Here is a 20848-nt window from a genome sequence, read left to right as displayed (position 1 = left end):
TGACTCCAGGGCTAAAATTGCCTCTGGCACATGGATTTCTTCTGTCGCCTTGGGAGAAGCAAGCCCATCCATGGACGTCTGTGTTTATGAGGCCAACAGATTTGGCTAGTTAATTTCAGAGGTATTGAGACTTTGTGCAGGCAAAATAGTCTAGCAGTAGTTATTTAAAAATAAAAAGAAATCAAACTTCTGATTTCGGTTCTGACATGGGAAAGCTGGGAAGTTGTCACTCCCATTTTTACAACCAAAAAAATGTTGAGCAAACAAAATCAATGACTTTTCTTGGGCCTATCAGAGGACTGTGGTTGCAGAACAAACTGGCATGCTGAAATCCAGAAAGGCAAATGTGGAGTCACAGTCTCCATCTCCTTTCCTTAAGAAGAAGCTACTAGAGTCATACATTGTTGGACACACTTAAATGAAAATTTTGATGAGTTGTTAGAGGCTGAGTCTGGACTAACTTGAGAGGGAGAGATTTCTTGGGGCTGTAGCCTTAAGAGGCCCCTCACACTTTCTTGCGTTCTTCCTCGAAGACCTAAGAAAGATCCCTTCTTGGCTCTCATAGGGGAGAGGAAGAGTAGCCATTGTGAAATACTCCAAGAATGTTCTCATAACAAAGGGCTACTTACTCTTCAGAGGAAAGACTTCACCAGAGTCTTAGCTACCTAAGGAAAGGGTATTCTCTCTACTCCAGCCTCCTGTAGCTTTTCGGTAATACCGAAGTGGGAATAAATATAAGAACTATAACTTGCAAAGGTTACATCCCAGGTGCACAGGCCCACTAAAAGACAGAGATGCATTCATAATATTGTACAATGCTTCCCTTTCCCAATTCCCTTCTATCACATGAAAACATATCCACTATAATAACGGTATTATTGCTTAAGTTGCTGAAAGACAGACTTTACCTAAGGAAGAGTTTTTAAAGAAGCCAAAGACAGTGAAGGAGACAAAAACAAGGACATCAAAGGAATTTGAAGCCTCTGGCACAGCTATAGCAATCATTAAACACAGCCCTACTCCTGGCCACCTCAACATAAAACCTTACACTAAAGGCCTGTTTACCTCAGTTTCTATTACCTGGTACATCATGTCTGGCTTTCAACAAGAAATTACAAAGCATGCTAAAAGTCGAGGAAAAAATGCAAGCATTTTTTTGAAGATAAAGCAAGCATCAGACCAGACTCAGATATGACACAGGTGTTGGAATTATGACACAGGGAATTTAAAATAACTATGATTGATATGTTCAAGGTGCTAATGGAAAAAGTAGACAGCATACAGGAATGTATGGGTAAAGTAAGCAGAAGGGTGGAAATTTTAGGAAAGAGTCAAAAGAAAATGATAGAAATCCAAAATCACCATAATGAAAATGAAGGATACCTTAGAAGTGCTCATCAATAAACTTGATACAGCTGAGAAAACAAGTGAACTTGAAGAGAGACACTATAAACTTTCAAAAAAGAAATGCAAAGGGAAAAAAGAATGAAAAAAAAAATGAACAGAGCATCCAGTAAGTGTGGCACGATTACAAAAAGTATAGCCTACATGCAATTGGAATACCAGAAGAAGAGAGAAGGTGCAGAAGAAATATGTGGGGGCACCTGGATGGCTCAGTCAGTTAAGTGTCTGCCTTCAGCTCAGGTCATGATCTCAGGGTCCTGGGATCGAGCCCCGCATCAGGCTCCCTGCTCAGCAGGGAGTCTGCTTCTCCCTCTCCCTCTGCCCCCGACTCATGCTCACTCACTCTCTCTCTCTCATATAAATAATTAAAATCTTAAAAAATACGTGAAGTAATAATGGTGAGGATTTTCCAATATTAGTAACAGACACTAAACTACAGATAGAGGAAGCCCAGAAAATACAAGTAGGATAAATAACAACAACAAAAAAATCCAGGCATATCATATTCAAACTGTAGAGAACCACAGACAAAGAGAAAATGTTAAAAAACAGCTAGAATTTAAAGATTCTAAAGACCCCTTACTAATAGAAGAAAAACAATAAAAATTACAGCACATATCCCTTCTTTAGATAGCAAGAAGAGAGTGAAGTAAAATATTTAAAGTGGAAAGAAAAAAAAAACTCAACTTATAATCCAATATCCAATGAAATTATTTTTCAGAAGGAGAAAATATAGACTTTCTCAGTCAACAATAATTGAAGGAATTCATCACTAATAGGCCTCTTCAAGGAAATTTTTTTTATTTTTAATTCTCTAGGGAGAGAGAAAATAATATTGTTCAGAAACTCATATATATAAAGAAAGGAGGAACATTAAAGAAGGAATAGATGAAGGCATTTTGTTAAAATTTAAACATCTTATTTTTCTTATTTTTAATTAATCTAAATGATTACTGGTTTTAGTCATAATAGTAATAATGTATTGGGTGATTATAGCCCATGGATAAGTAAAGTGAATAACAACAATATCATAAGGGAGAGAAAGAAATCAAGAGTAGTGTTACAAGTGTGCTGTGCTGGATGTGAATTGGTTTAATTTTATTTGAGATGGACATGGATTAATTAAAAGCGTATATGGCAAACTGTAGTGTAACCACTAAAATATGGTTAAGTATAATTGATATGCTGAGAGAGGAAAGGCAATGGAGTCATATAAAATGTTAAATTAAAACCAGACAATGCAATAAAAGTGGGAGAGAAAGGAACAGAGAACAAATGCAATGAAACCAAAACAGAAACATGGTAGTTATTAATCCAACTATATCAAAATACATTTTATTTTATTTTTAAGAATTTTTTTGGTAAAGATTTTTATTTATTTATTTGACAGAGAGAGAAAGAGAGAGAACACAAGCAGGGGGAGCAATAGAGGGAGAGGGAGAAGCAGGCTCTCTGCTGAGCAGGGAGCCCGACACAGGGCTGGATTCCAGGACCCTGAGATCATGACCTGAGCCAAAGGTAGATGCTTAACCAACTGAGCTACCCAGGTGCCCCTCAAAATACATTTTAAATATAAATGGCCTAAACATACAAATTAAAAGACAGAGATTATTTTATTTAACTAAAAGACAAAACTGTATGATATCTAGAAGAAATCCACTTTATGTATAAAGACTCAAATAGACTGAAAATAAAAAGATGGAGAGAGAAGTATCATGTTCCTACTAATCAAAAAAAAAAAAAAACAAAGATAACTATACTAATTTCAGATATATCTGACTTCAGAAAATTATTAGGGATTAAGACAGGCATTATATAGTATTAAAGGGTCAATTCTCCAAGCAGACATAACAATTAACACACACACACATATACACCACAGCAAAAAGCATTAAAATATGTGAGATTAAAAACTGACAGAATTTCAAGGAAAAATAAATCCATTTTTATAGTTGGAGACTTCCGCACCCTCAGCAGTAACTGATAGATAAAGCAGGCAGAAAATCAGTAAGGATATAGTTGAACTGAATAGCATTATGACTCAGCCTGAACTAATTAACATTTATAGAATACTCTGTCCAACACCAGCAGAATACATATTCTTCTCAAGGTTACCTGGAACATTCGTAATGATAGACCATATGCTCAGTCATAAAACATACCTTAAAAAATTAAAAAATAATTCATACCGGGTATGTTGTCAGACCACAATGGAATTAAACTAGAAATCAATAACACACAGAAAAAAATCCCAAATACTTGGAAGTTAAGCAAACACACTTTGAAATAATATATGGGTCAAAGAAGATATCTCGAGACATTTTAAAATATTTTGAACTAAATTAAAATGAAAATACAACCTATCGTAATTTATGGAATTCAGCGAAACCAGTGCTGAGAGGGAAATTTATAGCATTAAATACATTAATTTAAAAAATCTGTAATCAATCATCTATGTTTCCACTTGGGAAACTAGAGAAGGTAGACCAATTTAAGCCTAAATCAAGTCAGAAAAAAGAAATAATAAAAATCAGAGCAGAAATCAATGAAATTGAAAACAGGAAATCAGTAGAAAAAAATCTATGAAAGCAAAAGCTGATTGAAATTCTATTGAAATGATCAATACAATTGATAAACTTGTAGCAAGTTAACCAAATAAAAATAGGGAATAAACAAATTCACAGTATCAGAAAGGAAAAAAGGATCATCACTACTGGTCCCAAGGACGTTAATAGAAAAAAATAACAGAATATTATTAACAACTCTGTGCCTCCAAATTGATATAAAAAATGGACCAATTCCTTGAAAGATACAAACTACCAAAACTTAAAAGGAGACTATCTAATTTGAGTAGCTTGTATCTATTAAATAAATTGAATTAACATTTACTAACCTTTCAAAAAACAAAGCATTGGTCTAGATGGTTTCATTGGTGAATTCTACCAAACATTTAAGGAAGAAATTATACCAAACCTCCATAATCTCTTTCAGAATATAGATGCAGAGCACTTCCTAACTCATTCTTTGAGGCCAACATTACCCGTATACCAAAGCCAACAAGGACATTACAAAGAAGGAAAATTATAGATCAATCTCTCTCAAAAACACAGATCAAAAATCCTCAACAAAATATTAGCAAATTGAATTCAACACCATGAAGAGAATAATAATAGCAGTTACAGACCAGGAGAAATATTTGCAAAACACATACCTGAAAAGAACTTGTATCCAAAATATACAAATAACTCTTAAAACTCAACAAATAAGAAAACAAACAACCTAATTCAAAAATGAAAACAAAAATCTCACAAAAGAAGATATATAGATGGAAAATAAGTATATGAAAAGATGATCAATATCATTTGTCATTAGAAAATTCCAGATTAGAACAACAGTGAGATACTACTACATGCCTCTTACAATGTAAAATTCAAAAAAATTTAAATTTGAAAAAAAAAAAAAAAAACCCTGATAATACCAAAGGTCATGAGGATTCAGAGCAAAATTGCTGGTGAGATGGCAAAATGCTACAGTCATTTTGGAAGACAGTTGGAAAATTTCTTATAATGCTAAACATAGTCTTACCAGATGATCGTATCACAGACAGTCATGCTTCTAGATATTTATCCAAATCTTTTGCAAACTTATTCCACACAAAAGCCTGCATATAAATGCTTACAACAACTTTGTCATCACCAAAACCTAGAAGCAACCAAGATGTCCTTTAATAGGTGAATAAATAGTTCTATGTCCACACAATAGAATATTACTCCATGATAAAAATAAACTCAAGCCATGAGAAGACATAGATGAATTTTAAATACCAACTTTTAAGTGAAAGAAGCCAGTCAGAACAGATTATATACTATATAATTCTAATTATGTGACGTCTGGAAAAGGCAAGCCTACAGACAGTAGGAAGATCAGTGGTTGCAAGGAGGGAGGGATAAGAATTGAATAGGTGAAGCACAGAGGATTTATTGGGTGATGAAACTATTCAGCATAATCTGCAGTGATGGACATATAACATTATGCATGTCAAAACCCAGGGAGCAATGCTGTACAAAGAGTAAAACAATGAATGCAAATTTTAAAAAAATGTAGGAGGTCCCAAGATCTTAGGATGGAACGAAGTAGGTGATAAAAAATATAACCTTATTACCAGTATATGAAACAACCTCACTGAAGGTGGTGGGGGAAAAAGCACTGACTTAAGTAACTTTGGAAATAAGTAGAATTTGTAAGCCTAAACACAGAAGATCTGTGCACTTTTTTATAAAGATTCTCCCCCCCGCCCCATGGACTATGGGTTAACACTTCTGATACTGCCATACATGTATACTAGAAGTGAATAATTAAGTAAATAGATAGTGGATTATGGGAGTCAGCTTTCTTACTGTTGGAGTTAGAATTTACAAATAAGCAAAGGAAAGAGAATAGGATGGTCAATGTGTTAAAGGATTAGAGTTGGAAACATGAGTTATGAACTCATGTTTAGCTTAATATAGATACACATAGTTATAATATTTATAGATCTCTGTATATACATGGATTAATATGTGCACAGATATTCCTTTGCTCTGTTAGCTGAGAGGACCTAAAAGAAATGACACTCCATTAGCAAAGAATACACATAGTGTCCAGATCTTGATTTCTAATACCATTCTCCAATAAGAGGAACCATAGCTCCATAGAGAAATGATTGATTCTAGGTGTGAGGCAGGAAATATATAAGATGAACCTGGATCATCTTATAGTACCAGAAAGTAGAGAAGTGTTACATACCCCTACTCACACATACCCACCGCAGTCCATACACACACACTGATGGGGGTATGTTAAAAGGGACACAGAATCCAACTGAAAGAGATCTCAATAACTGGGAATAGAACCATGAACAGAGAAATAAAAAAGTAGCATGAGACTTTATTCAAAGTATAAAATAAATGCTCGTAAATCCATATTGATGTGAATAAGTGATTGAATAAATGAGAGAGAATAGATGAAGATCCCTTACATAAAAATTCCAAATAATTTGTGTACTTGCCCTCAAAGAAATGAAACGTAATTCCCCAGTCTTTGAGTGCTGTGCATAGCGACTCCCTTCCCAAAGTGCAGTATGGAAAGGGGTAAGAATAAGTACTTGACAGTGGGGAAGCCTGACAAACCATGTCAGCCAGATGATCAAGGTCCACATCAACAGTGATAAGTCATGTTGACAGTATGTAGATTGATATAATGTGAGGATAATGGTACTTCAATTCTATGATCTTCCACCCCCAAAAAACATATAACCCCAGTCTATTCATGAGAAATACATCAGACAAATCCCAGTAGAGGAACATTTTACAAAATACTTAATTAGTACTCCTCAAAACTGTCAAAGTCACCAAAAACAAGGGAACTCTGATAACTGCCAAAGTGAAGAGTAGCCTATGGAGACCTGACAACTGAAATGCAATGCAGGATCTTGGATGGGATTCAGGAACATCAATGAAAAAAGGACATTGAGTAAATACGAAGTCTTAATATTAAGTATGGACTTCAGTTAAAAATAGATATCAATATTGGTTCATTAATTGTAACAAGTGTACTATATTAATGTTAGATGTTATTTTTAAGGACAACTGGGTGCAGAGTTGTGCAGGGAAATCACTACTATCTTCATGATTCTTCTATAAATCTGAAATGTACTAAAAATAAAGTTTATTAACAAAATATGGTACTTACATGAAACAGAAAGAAGAGCCCCCAAATAATTAATGCTAATAAAAATTTTGCATCAAAAAACAAGGAAGGATATAATAATTAAATCATTCATCCTGATGAGTAAACAGTTTTAGAACTAGTAGTCAAAATGGAGATGACAAAAAACTTCCACATTTGTTCTCAATGTAGTAAGATAAATGAGAGAATAGACTATTCTTTCTAACCTATCTTTATTTTTACTGTGCAATTTATATGTTTACCTCCAACATCTTAAAATTCTTTGTTTTACATATTATTTCCCCTTATGATAAAATTAATGCATATTCATTGTAGAAAATTTGGAAAGCATCAAAAAGTATAGAGAAGAAAGTAATACCTACAATTTCACTACCCAGTTATATAAGAAGTTTTTTGAGGTTTTAGTATTTTATTTTCTAGCCTTAACATTTTATTTTATTAAATTTCAGATATCATGTAAGTATTTCTATAGTAATATGATCATATTTAAAACATTACTGAATCTCATTTAGGTAATTTTGTCCCATATTGTGTTCTAGAGTTTGAAGATGTGAGAACATAGCACATAAATTATGCCTAAATAATGATATTTTTGATTGCATGCATTTGCTAGCCAAATAAAATAAGTCAATTGAGTTTTAAAACTATCCAAACTGATTGACATCTTAGGTAGAGAGTCAATTTGATTGAAAATCCTTTTCACTTTTGAGGGAATCATTCATTCAATGAATATTTGCAAACTTACTATATGCCAGACTCTGGAAACAACAATGAACCAAAGAGAAAAAATTCCTAACTTCATAGAACTTATACTCTAGTGGTGGGAATTATCAGAACAGGAATTTTAAAAATGCCTCTCATTAATATGCTAAAGGCTTCAATGGAAAAATTAGACAACATGCAAGAACGGATGGATAATGTAAGCAAAGAGATAAATATTTAAGAGAGAATTAAAAAGAAATCCTAGATATAAAAAACAGAGTAACAGAAATACAGAATGCCTTCGTGGGTTCATCAGTAGACTGGACACAGCTGAGGAAACTATCCCTGAGCTTCAGGATATGACAACTGAAACTTTCAAAACTGAAAAGCAAAGAGAAAAAGACTGAAAAAATAAGGAATATCCAAGAACTGTGGGACAACAATAAAAGGTGCAACATATACATAATGGCAATACCATTTAAAGCATTTATGACTGAGAATTTCCCCAAACTAATGTCGGATACTAAACCGTGGATCCAGGAAGCACAGAGAACAATAAGCAAGATAAATTAAAAAATCCTATATGTAGGTATATCATATACGTTTTCAGGAAAATCAAAGATAGAGAAAAAATCCTGAAAGAAGCCAGAGGGAAAAAACACCTTACCCATAGAGGAACATAGGTAAGAATTATATTGTACTTCTCAGAAACCATGCAGGCAAGAAGAGAGTGAAGTGAAATATTCAGTGTTGAGAGAAAATAAGCTACTGCCCTAGAATTCTGTGCCTTGTGAAATTATTCTTCAAAAGTGAGGGAGAAATAAAGACTTCATTAGACAAACAATAATTGAGAGAATAAATAGATTAAAACTTTTAGGAGGTTACATAATTGTCTATGTAGAAGATCCAGAAGAATTGACAAAAAGCTCCTGAAACTGATAACAGATTGTAACAAGCTTGCAGGATTCAAGGTTAAATGTCACTTGCTTTCCAGAAACAGACTCATAAGTACAGAGAACAAACTGATGGTTGCCAGAAGGGAGGGAGAGATGGGCAAAATAGATGAAGAGGAATGGGAAATACAGGCTTCCAGTTATGGAATGAATAAGTCATGGGGATATAAGCTACAGCATAAAGAATATAGTCAGTGGTATTGTAATGGCACTGTTTGGTGACATGTGGTAGCTACACTTGTGGTGAGCACAGCATAACATACAGACTTGTCACATTGCTATGTTATACACCTGAAATTAATGTAACATTGCATATCAGTTATACTTCAATAAAAAGAAAAGTAAATTGCTTTTCCATATACCAGCAATGAACAAGTAGAATTTGAAATTAAAAACACAATATCATTTACATTAATACCACAAAAAATGAAATACTTAGATATAAATCTGACAAAACATGTACAAGATCTATGTGAGGAAAACCACAAAACTCTGATGAGCAGAATCAAAGAGGTGAATAAATGAGATAGTCTGTGTTCATGTATAAGAAGGCTTCATATTGTCAAGATGTAAGTTCTTCCCAATTTGATCTATAGATCCATTGCAACCCCACTCAAAATCCCCGTAAGTTATGGATATTAACAAACTGATTATGAAGCTTATATGGAGATTCAAGTGACCCATAATAGCCAACTGAATATTGACTAAATACAAAGTCAACGAAGTGTCACTGCCTGACTCACGACTTAACTATAAGCTATAATAATGAAGCCAGCGTGATATTGGTGAAAGAACAGACAAATAGATCAAAGGAACAGAACAGAGACCCAAAAGTGGACCCACATAAATATAGTCAACTGATCTTTGACAAAAGGAGCAAAAACAATATAATGGGGGAAAAGGTAGTCTTTGAGCAAATGGTGCTGGAACAACTGGATATCTACAGGCAAAAAAATAAATCTAGACATAGACCTTATATTCTTCATAAAAATTAACTCTAAATGCATCACAAACCTTAATGCAAAATGCAAAATTATAGAACTAGAATATAAAATAGAGAAAACCTAGGTGACTGTGGATATGGCAGTGACTTTTTGATATAACACAAAAAGCATGATCCATAAAAAAAGCAATTGATTTGCTGGACTTTATTAAAATTAAAAACCTCTCCTGTGCAGAAGACAATGTCAAGAGAATAAGAAGATAAGCCAAAGACTGGGAGAAAATGTTTACAAGAGAAACATCTGATAAGCCATAATATACAAAAAGCTCTTAAAACTCAGCAAGAAGAAAAAAACCTGATTAAAACATAGGCACAAGACTTGAAAACTTTGATTAAAGAAGATATACAGAAAGCAAGTAAGTCTATGAAAAGCTGTTCAACATCGTATGTCTTTAGGTAATTGTAAATTAAAACAATGAGTTACCACTACATACCTGTTAGAATGGCCAAAATCCTAGACACCGGACATGCCGTAGACTAGCAAGTATGTAGAGTAACTGAAATTCTCTTTTATTGCTGGTGTGAATACAAAATGTTACAACCACTTTTTTAGACAGTTTGGCAATTTCTTACTAAAGATGCTCTTACTATATTATTCAGCAGTTATACTTCTTGGTGTTTACTCATACTACTAATGAAAACATATCCACATAAAAACCTGCACATGGATGTTTATAGCAGCTTTTTTCATAATTGCTGAAACTTGGAAGTAACCAAGATTTCTTTCAGTAGAAGAATGGGTAAGTAAACTGTGGTACCTCCGAGAATGGAATATCATTTCAGTGTTAAAAAGAAATGAACTATCAAGCCACTAAAAGACACGGAGGAAACTAAATGCATCTTCCTAAGTTAAAACAAAACAAAACAAAACAAAGCAAAAAAAATGGTCTGAAAAGGCTGCATGCTGTATGATTCTAACTATATGTCATTCTGGAAAAGACAAAACTATGGATACAGTAAAAAGATCAGCAGTTGCCAGGAATTGAAGAGGAGGGAGAGATAAATAAGCAAAGCAGGAAGGATATTTGGGACAGTGAGACTATTCTATATGATACTAAAATGGTGGATACATTTCATTATATATTTGCCAAAACTCATAGGATGTACAACGCCATGAGTCAGCCCTAACGTAAACTATGGACTTAGGGTGATAATGTGTCAATGTAGCTCCATCAAATGTAGGTAACAAATGCGCCACTGTGGTGTGGGATGTCGATAGTGAGGGAGATTATACACTTGTGGGAATAGGGAAGTATATGGGTACTCTCTGTACTTTTGTTTAATTTTGCTGTGAACAAAAAACTGCTATAAAAAAGTTTATAATTTAAAAATATTAAATGGTGTGGCTGAGTTCTCTAATGAAATATTCTGGCGAAGAAACGTCAAAATTATTTAACTTTTCAGAATTTTAAGCATGTATTTCCACAAAACAAAACTATAAAATATAGAGGTAAAACATATAATTTATTTTCATGTGTATTTACAATTTGGCTTACAATTTATATAATGAAAGACGATAAGAAATTGTTCTTTTTTTAAAAAGAGAGTTTAGTTTATTAGCAGTTGAGACAAAATTGAAACACAAAACACGCCTCATGAATGTTGGCAGGAAATTGAGATGAGTTTAAAAAACATATGAGGGGACAGTTGAGGCAAGGTTTGTGATATAAGGCTCAGACTGGAAATGGTTGGTTATGTATTATGCTATAGTTTGACTCAGTGGAATCAAACAGTATATGATGAGGAGCTTTTAATTTATTTTTCAGGTTTTTTTTTTTTTTTTTAAAGATTTTATTTATTTGAGAGAGAGAGAGAGCACACGAGAGGGGGGAGGGTCAGAGGGAGAAGCAGACTCCCTGCTGAGCAGGGAGCCCGATGCGGGACTCGATCCCGGGACTCCAGGATCATGACCTGGGCCGAAGGCAGTCGCTTAACCAACTGAGCCACCCAGGCGCCCTATTTTTCAGGTTTATAACCTTTCTGAGATAAGGGACTGTGTGAAAACAGAGCCATCCAGAAAACTATGAAGAAGTGTTACTTCCATTCAAAAGAAAACAAAGTAGAAGGTAAATAATTATTGACAGTTTTTACTGGGAGTTTTAAGCAATTTCTTTTTCTCCAGTGTTTTTTTTTTTTTTCTTCCTGTATAGTCACTCACAGTTCTGTTATTTTCTTCTTATACAGGGCTAATGGGCTGATGACATAAAGTGTAAAGTGCTAAGGTGATGGAATTATCAGAGCAGATGTCATTAGCTATGTGTATTCTTATTCATAGATCAGTATACAAACCACTTTCTTCAGATCTCACCATCTAGAGCTATGCAGAAAATGCTTAAATTCATTCATTTAGTCATTCATTCAATGATTATTTATTGAGCAATTACTATGTGCAAGGTGCTATTCTGGGTTATGATCCTAAGCACAAGAAGAATCACTTCGCTGTCATGGAAATTACTGTTTACTAGAAGAGATGGACATTAATCAGATAATCACATACAATAGTAAGGGCTAGGAAGAGGCAATCTGTAGGAGGGTACATACGAACTCAGCTTGGGAAGTCAGAGAAAAACTGTCCCCAAAGAAGTGAAGATTAAGCTGAAGTCAAAGAATAAATAGCAGTTATCTGATGGAAGAGGGCAGGAAAGAGTAGTCCAGGTAGAAAATATTTAGTTAAATATGTTGGCATAGACAGCGCTTAATATGAATTTATTATCAACATATAATGGTAAATAATAGAATAATTGCTTACACAAATGATACAACTGACTTTGCATTAAACATGTATTTCAAACTCTAAAAGGATTAAATTGGCTCTCTTAGGGAGATGAGATCACAAGTGGGTCTTTTTTCTTTTCCATTTTTCTAAATATAGTTGAAATTATTTCATATAATGGGAATATTTTATGAAAAAACAAAATAATTGCGTTACCTCTATTGTGTTTTATTAAATAGCTTGTTTCCTTGCTTCTTTATTAAAAAGTATTTAGCATTCAACACCTTATTTCAATCAATATAAACTGGATTTTCTCAAAAATACTACATTCTTTTAAATGTCCCCATTTATAACTTAGGGCATTCTTGGCATAGAGGACAGCCTTATAAGGGGAAGGGGTGCCGTACCCCAAGAGGGACCTCTCGACCAGTCAGAATGCTCATTATCAGTCCAATTATCCCTGATAATTGGCCTGCCTGTGGGAATAATAGGCTGGGATGATTTAACTCAGTGCTGACATATTTATATTTATAGCATCCTACACACTGCATTCTAACCTTCTTAACTTTCCTTAAATAATGGAAGAATCTGATTCTAACTGTTAGAATACTTTATTTGCTCAATATTTAACTTCCTGTGAACACTGAAGAACTGCTCTGCTGAGACCCAGGGAATGCTCCTTGTTTGTACTAAACTTTGCAGTGTTGGCAATAAATCTTACATAACGTCCAGCTTTCTTATTTTGTCTCTTTACAACATTCTCCAAAAAGACAAATCTCCCTTCTTGGACTCTGTGAAATTTCGTCATAGGATAACACTCTTAGAATGGAGTCACTTGGCTTGTAAATGCTTACCAGCATTTCAACACTTCTGGATGGCTGGCTGATGTCCAAATGAGTCTAGGGAATGGCCAAGGAGAGGAATTGTGATGGAATTTTACAGAGGATAGGGTATTTGCTTTTGTGTGTTTCTTGAAATAATTAGGTTGAATTAGGTTACACTCATGGTATAGTGTTTTAAGGTTTCCAATTTGAGATTCCATTGTCCTCACTTTTTTGCATCTTGTGCTCCTGAAATGTGTTAGCAGGATGGAGATGTTTGCATCCCCTAGGTCTCTTTTTTTTAGGTGCATAAATTTATCTGTTTAATAAATAGTTCATACACTGGCCAGAAACCAAGTGGACAAACTGTACTCACTAACCCTTTAATACTTGGCTCCTTTGTATAATGACCCAGCCCATTATTAGATAATGAAAGAGTGTATGAGAAAGTGGGAGATTATTTATGATGGAAACAAAATGAAACTAATGGGACAAGATTTGAAAGCTGTGATGCATGAAAGGTGCTATGCAGGCAGCTTTGGCACCATGACAAGCAGAGAGAAAGGCTCAGTGGGAAGCAGCAGTGTGAACATGACTATGAAAAAGAAAGAATGGATTTCCTGAATGAATCCTTGCCATCTGGTGTTTGTTTAATACACAATGAAGGTCAAATGGCTACTGATCCTTTTTTCTATAGTCCAGTGACTACAAGAATGAGAGGAATCAATGAGTTTATCGATATGTCTGGAAATGACTCACCATATGATCTGATTGAGTCAATAAAACTGAAGTAACTTGTCATTACTCTTTCAAATGTGGTTTGGATCTATGACTACAGTTCTGCATTTTTTTTTTTAGCCAATTTGCTGGATCAAATGTGGTCGGTACTTTTTTCAAGATTAATGTTTTGAAGTGTTTAGTTTTATAGGTAGGTAAGATGAATAGGAAGGGTCAGGAAAAAGTCTCTCATAAAGCTGAATGTTTCTCCTATTTTCAAATGGATCTGGTAAACATTTGTTTCTGTTTATTGGTGGTGATTACAGGATTTTTTTTTTCCACTTTGCCTTTTCTATGTATGAAATTGATTACACACCTATTTTATATAACTATTCCTAGGGGACATACTAACTTTTAGTGAAATATTTTTTTAGCATTATATGTAAACAGCATACGTGTTGGGGAAGTCATATGTGAGTCGAACACATTATTTTATGTAACATTTTCATTCCTGCAGGTTGTTCCAGGAATGTACTTCCACGGTATGATCCTGGAACTCTTACCCTTTACAATGAAAGATGCAGGGTTTTCTGTTGAGTTCTTTTCTAAAGACTAAAATAAAAGATACTTTTCTCACATTAATATTTCTCAGCTGCCATGAAAACAGGGATAGGAGAAGCCAAAAATAGAGGAGCCAGCTGTGGGAGGCTGCTTCTTCTTCTTCTTTTTTTTTTTCAGGACAACTCAGAAAAGTCTTTCAAATTCATTCCATAAAGAGTGTATTAAAACAAATACTGTTTCATGTGCTTGAATGCTGTACTTTAGAAGCTGATATACACTCAACAGTGACACCGTGAATGTTATCTGACTATAGTGGCAGTAGAATTGGTAGTTTGTCTTCCGGGTAGCTCTGTTTAGTATTCTTTATCTCTTCTCTTTTTGAAAAGACTCTTTACTGAAGCTAGTTAATTAAGAGTGAGGCAATTATGAAAAATATTCTCTTCTCCCTCAAGTAGACTCAATGTGTTTCATTCTGATGCCACAAATTTTGTTGTTTTGAGTTTTTTCCCAGAGCATAAAAGTATTACATGTAAACAAAAAAACAAAGAATCACCCATCATTCCAGTATGCAAAGACACCATATTTAATATATTGACTTTATTTTTTCTATTTTTTCTTTACTTAACTGAGCTAATACTGTAAATATAATTTTATAATTTGATTTTTTTATTGTTGTTTTTGCTTAACATTTTATCTGAGTTTTTTATGTCCATGAAGCCTTTTCTGCAACTCTCATGCCCAGGTAGACTTGCTACTCCCTGCCTTTGTGTTCCCAATGCTCTGTGATACTATATTCTAACATAGTACTTTTAATACTATGTTTGTTTTTTTTTATTTACCAGCTGTAAAAGCTTAGAAAGCAAGAACCTACATTTTATGTCTTTTGCAATATAAAAAATGAGAGTTTACTGATTAAAGGGTATAGACAAGAGCAGAAGGTACTCACCTGATTGTTAGAATTGTGTATGTACTGGGGCTATTAAGACAGAGGACTGATACAACAGAAATCATGAGTTTCTTGTACTTAGTAAGAATTTGAATTCTATAACACAGAAAGATGCTTAAAACCTCAAGATACTAATATTCTATTTGATTGACAAATAAACTGCCTAATGACTGGGTAGGCCTAGCCCTAAAGTATAAAGTCAGTGAATTTGTATGGTTCATTCCTGGGTAAACAATGATGTTAGCTTTTATGACCAACTGGCCATCAGGTTTTTAAACTAGCATCATTTATAGATAGAGGGATATTATTGGCATATAACACATGTAAGCTTAAGGTGTACAATATAATGATTTGATATGCATATATATTGCAAAATGTTTACCACAATAAGGTTAGTTAACACATCCATTACCATTTTTACATGAATATGTGGTGGTAACTTTTAATGGACTCTTTTAACAACTTTCAAGTATATAATACAGCATTGTTAATTGTAGTCACCATGCTGTACATTAGATTCCAGAGCTTACTCATTTTATGGCTGGAAATGTGTATCCCTTGAGCAACATCTCCCCATTTCCCCCATACCCTGGCAACCACCATTCTACTCAGTTTCTATGAGTTCGGCTTTGTTAGATTCTACATGAAAGTGAGAACATACAGTATTTGTCTTTCTCTGTCTGACTTATTTTACTTAGCATAATGCCCTCAAGGCCCATGAATGTTGTCACAAGAGGCAGTCTTTCCTTCTGGTTTATGAAATTGGCCATCATTTAAAGGGTCAGGTACTTCACCAGGCCTTGGAGGTCTTTTGGTAGCAAATGTGAGTAAGGTAGGTTGACAGGTCGACAGGGCTGTGGATGCTCTACATGTAGTTTTAGATAACTTAGAAGATAACTGGATTCAGTTGGGGCTTGCAAATCCCAAGAATATAGAAATGACTTTCAGGTTAATTGCCTTGGATTTTCTCAAGGTGAAAGGTGCAATAGAAATGTCAAAATGTGAGTACTGTTATTATATTTTCTGTTATCAACCAATAGCTTTACCTCTCATGACTCATTTATTCAAAAGTTGGCATAAAACTAAGAAGCAGTTCTATATTCAAACTTTGAATAAAGAAAAAGTAAATTTGGGATTTATTCTGCATAAATAAAGTTCATAATATATAATTTTTTCTCAAATCCATGAATTTTAACTCTATGGCTATTTTGCCTGCTGTTCTTTTTTGAAACAAAAAATATGTGGGTACATATTGTTTTAACAGACGGATGTTGGGATTATGCAAATAACTAGTAATTTTAACTATAGGAAATCTTTATTATGTCTCTGCTGCACTTGCTTGTCATTTTTTAGGATGTGATTCATTAGATTAAAAATATGTTTCTTCATCTATTTTCTATGTCTCCTTTTCCTTTGGATAATAAAGACTGACTTTAAAAAATAGGATGTCCCAAAGACATAACCTGATATCAAATCTATTAGCAAAAATATTTGCCTGAATCACTGAAATATTGAAATTCTCTACGACCTACAAATGCTATAATCCTACTAAAGATAGTGTTATATCAGGATTGGTTTCCCATCTTCCTCCATTGCTCTAGAGACCTAGAATCAACTATGAACATTAAAGAGTTCATAGTTTCCCATAAACACCAAGTACAAGAGAAAGGTAGTTGATTTTTACTTATGAGATTGAATTCTATTAAGACTGACACCTGTTTCCTTAAGTCCTCCCTGAAGAAATTTATGTCTGGAATATGGGTTACTACCTTGTCGCACAGAAAAGCCACAAAAAGGGTCTATTTTGTTTCAGAATATCACTGATTTGGGTTACCTATATCCGTATGTCTCCCTGTGAGAATATTTTGTTTAAGGTTACGTTTTCTCAAAAAGTGTTCATACAAGGTATATCAGAAGTATACTCCTTAGATTATTATGTTATTGGTGGTATTATTATTATTGTTATTATGATTTTGCTCCTGGGCTAGCCCCAAAAGCTGAAAGTTCCACGGTTTTGTAACCTGGAGGAAATTATCAATAACTAAGTTTGATGACTTTCCCTTATAGTTAGGTGCAATCTGACTCTTTCATTGGTTGCTGATGATTCTGTGGTGAGAAAGAGAAAGACTGCAGGCATGGTTGTTTAGAACCAGAGTGGTGAATGCTACACACATAGTGTGGACAAAGCTAAATATCAACTCAGAATTTTTACACTGAGTAAATCTGAACTCTCTTTCTCACCTGGAAATTGTCAGACTCACCTAGTCTAACAACTATTAAGTCTTAATCTATTTCTGTTACTTTTTTTAGGACTGAGAATTGGATAGAAAACTCAGTGGTGTTGAGGAGTATTTAAATGCCTTGGCCCTTTAAGGAAATTCTACTGAAATCAACATAACTAAGGTAAAACAAATCTCTATTTTTAAGATATGTCTATCTTTCAAAATATAAGATTTGGCACCTCTTTTTAAAAAAAAAATTTCAAGTTTTTATTTAAATTCCAGTGAGTTAATATGCAGCATAACATTAGTTTCAGGTGTAGAATCTGGTGATTCATCACATACATACGATACCTAGTGCCATCTCAACAAGTTGACTTGGCACATCTTAACTAATTATTTAAGTTTTAAAAATTCTTATAAAAGCTCCCTTCCAGGTAAACCATACATAGTTTAAATATCTGAGTTACCATTCCAGGCTCCTCTCTGCTCTGGAGTAAAAGTCTTGCTTTATGGAAATGGGATTGTGGGAATGTGATACCCTAAAGAAGGATGCACTTTTTGTTTTTTGCTCTGAAATTCCATCCTTTTCCTCTCTCTCTGAGTTGCATTGACTAAAAGAGTTATTTTCCTGTGTACTTTTAAAAGAAAATATTAAACATCAGCTGTCTCAAATGCCAAAAGAAATGTGTGTTTTCTAACAATCTAGGTAGTTGATTGAGAACCTGGTGAGTAATATATCTCTCCTGAAAATTATTTGGCTCCATATCCTAAGGGCTTTGTTAGAGGGGTGGGTAAATCTCATTTTAGGCTGAGATTGAAATGAAGGAATTTCACTCTGGAAAAAAATACATATCGATCTTTTTGTTGGCCTGGTGTTTACTCAGCTAGGGTCCCACCGAATGGGCAATCAACAAAACAAGCAGAGGGAAATTCTAACAGCACAAAAGGTTTGAGTAGGAAGATGGTCAGAGAGGATCAGATAATTAACCCCAAAAAGCTGGGTTCAGTGCCTTTATTGGGGGAATTACAGAGATAAAGTAAGGTCATTTCTCTTGTATAGAAGAAGATGGAGGGGTCAAGAACTTAGAAACATGGAGAGGGAAGACAGCGAGAAAGGACCTGGTGCTACTCTTCATTTTCTGCTGTGTGACAAAGGTCAAAATGATGGCACTTCTGGACTTTGAAGAGATGATCTTTCTTTATTGGGATTAAGTTCCGAAAGTCTCATTCATCGAGCTTCCTAAAAGTAGCAATGTACATTTCAGAATGAACTTCTAAAGCACAAGGGTCCTTGACTCCATGCTGGAAGTTTCCCAGCTGAACTAAGCAGTAGAGAACTACTCTGGATAATCCTCTTGACCAAAACTGTATCAAGCAATATGGCCTATTCACAGACAACCTTTAGGGTTTTAATCTCTCAAAATGTCAAAAGACATTCATTACACATAAAAATAATACTTATATATTCTTAGCCAAACATACCAACACTATCCAATAATATCTATACACCTAAATTCAGAAAATAACATAATGATTTTTTTCTGTGTATTATACCTATTTTACCTATAATGCCAAAGAAATTGGGGTTTTTTTGCACAATTTTAGAGAGTCCAAGCATTTTCTTATTATAAATACCTTAGTTCTTCCACAGTCTCATGGGAGATCCCATGCACTTGCAATCCAAGTCAAAATGATATATGAAGGAGAGTATTTTATTTGACTTAATGACCAATTCTCATTTTATTCTAACCATAGTTTCAATTGGTCTTTATAAAGCCTTTTTTTGAATCTTAATAAAATCTGTCCATGGAGAAACCTGCTAATTTTTGTTCTGAGCTCTTACAAGTTGTTGTGTGTGTATACATATATACATATATATATATGTATACACACACACATATATATAAAATCTTAACATTTTCTATTTCATAATATTGAGCTTTGTAGTTTCTAACTTGAATTAAAAGAAATCAGTGGGGACTGTATGGTGTTGAATGACAAATTTAGAAGTTCTTGCTGTTTACAAAGACACGGATAAATTAATATATATTAATAGGTTTGTTTTGGGGGGGATATGAATTTTATAAATACCGATGCATTCCATTTACCACATTTTTTATTGTTTTTCCATATCATAGCCCTTTTGAGTTAGATCCTAGGAATTAGCTACTATGTTTGAAGAAATTTTTTTTTAAGTTTGGAAAGCCACAGAAGTGAAGAAAGTACTTTCTTCATCAAATTTGAATGGAAAACAAGCTTAGGAATTTTACACATCTTTGAATTCTAGTGACATCAACAGTTACAAATCAAGTTTCTTCCCTGCCTTATTTGGGATGTATGCAAACTGAGTTAATATAGTTCGTCATTTTTCACTCAGGGAAATTTTATGACTTCATTTTTAGAAATGAACTCAAATTCAATTCTCCCTTGATTGAGTGACTAAGGCAGTGACTTCACCATGGTATATTGTGCAGGAGAAAAAAGTATCAATGAGTCACAGAAAGTTTTGATTAAAGCATAGATTTTATTCCACTTAGTGATTCATTTGTGACTTTTCTTTCTCTTTGCTGCTTAAAGTGTTTCATTCCCCCTCGGTCTAAGCAAGGAGAACAGGGGCTGAAAAAATATGAATGTCTTCTCTCTTCACTGTAAAAAAGGCAGAGGGGTGAGGATCGTAGAAGAGAGGCTTTTCCTAAATGGGTTGTTGCCCAGAGTTGTCAGGGTCTCCTTTCTTTAAGTAATGAAGCTAAGGGAATGATCAAGTCTAAAGACTGATTTTTTTCAAGAAGGTGTGAAGAGATTGATTATGGCAGATCAGGGACAGAATTGGTGCTCTGCTTCTACTGATATTCTTGAGGTAATTACTGAGATTGTTTCCTGCAGACCAACCCTCCATCTTCTCTTTACGGGGTTATGACAGCCTCCCTGCCTTACTGGCAACTGAGGTTGGCCGATGTTGAGGCTAAACTGTGGTCTGTGGGTGTGTGACTGGTGATGGTAGTAAACAATTCAAAATAATTTTATTCAGATCAGTGAACAACATTCTGCTATTTTGACACACTCTTACCATATTTTGGAA

At 34.2% G+C, this 20848-nt stretch overlaps 1 long non-coding RNA gene across 10 annotated transcripts in view; it reads left to right on the top strand.

Annotated features, from left to right (window-relative positions):
- LOC118530243 (uncharacterized) overlaps positions 1-20848 on the top strand; it is a 449173-nt gene that overhangs the window by 105313 nt on the left and 323012 nt on the right. For all 10 annotated transcript variants that reach the window (XR_013440655.1, XR_013440652.1, XR_013440653.1 and 7 more), the window contains 2 exons: positions 11757-11855; positions 17858-17950. This is a non-coding gene — a long non-coding RNA (uncharacterized LOC118530243). The remainder of the gene's footprint in view (positions 1-11756; positions 11856-17857; positions 17951-20848) is intronic.

This window comes from Halichoerus grypus, chromosome 8, assembly GCF_964656455.1.
Source record: "Halichoerus grypus chromosome 8, mHalGry1.hap1.1, whole genome shotgun sequence".
Lineage (NCBI taxonomy): Eukaryota > Metazoa > Chordata > Mammalia > Carnivora > Phocidae > Halichoerus > Halichoerus grypus.
Note: the sequence above shows the minus strand (reverse complement) of the source record. Positions and strands in the feature narration are given on the sequence as shown.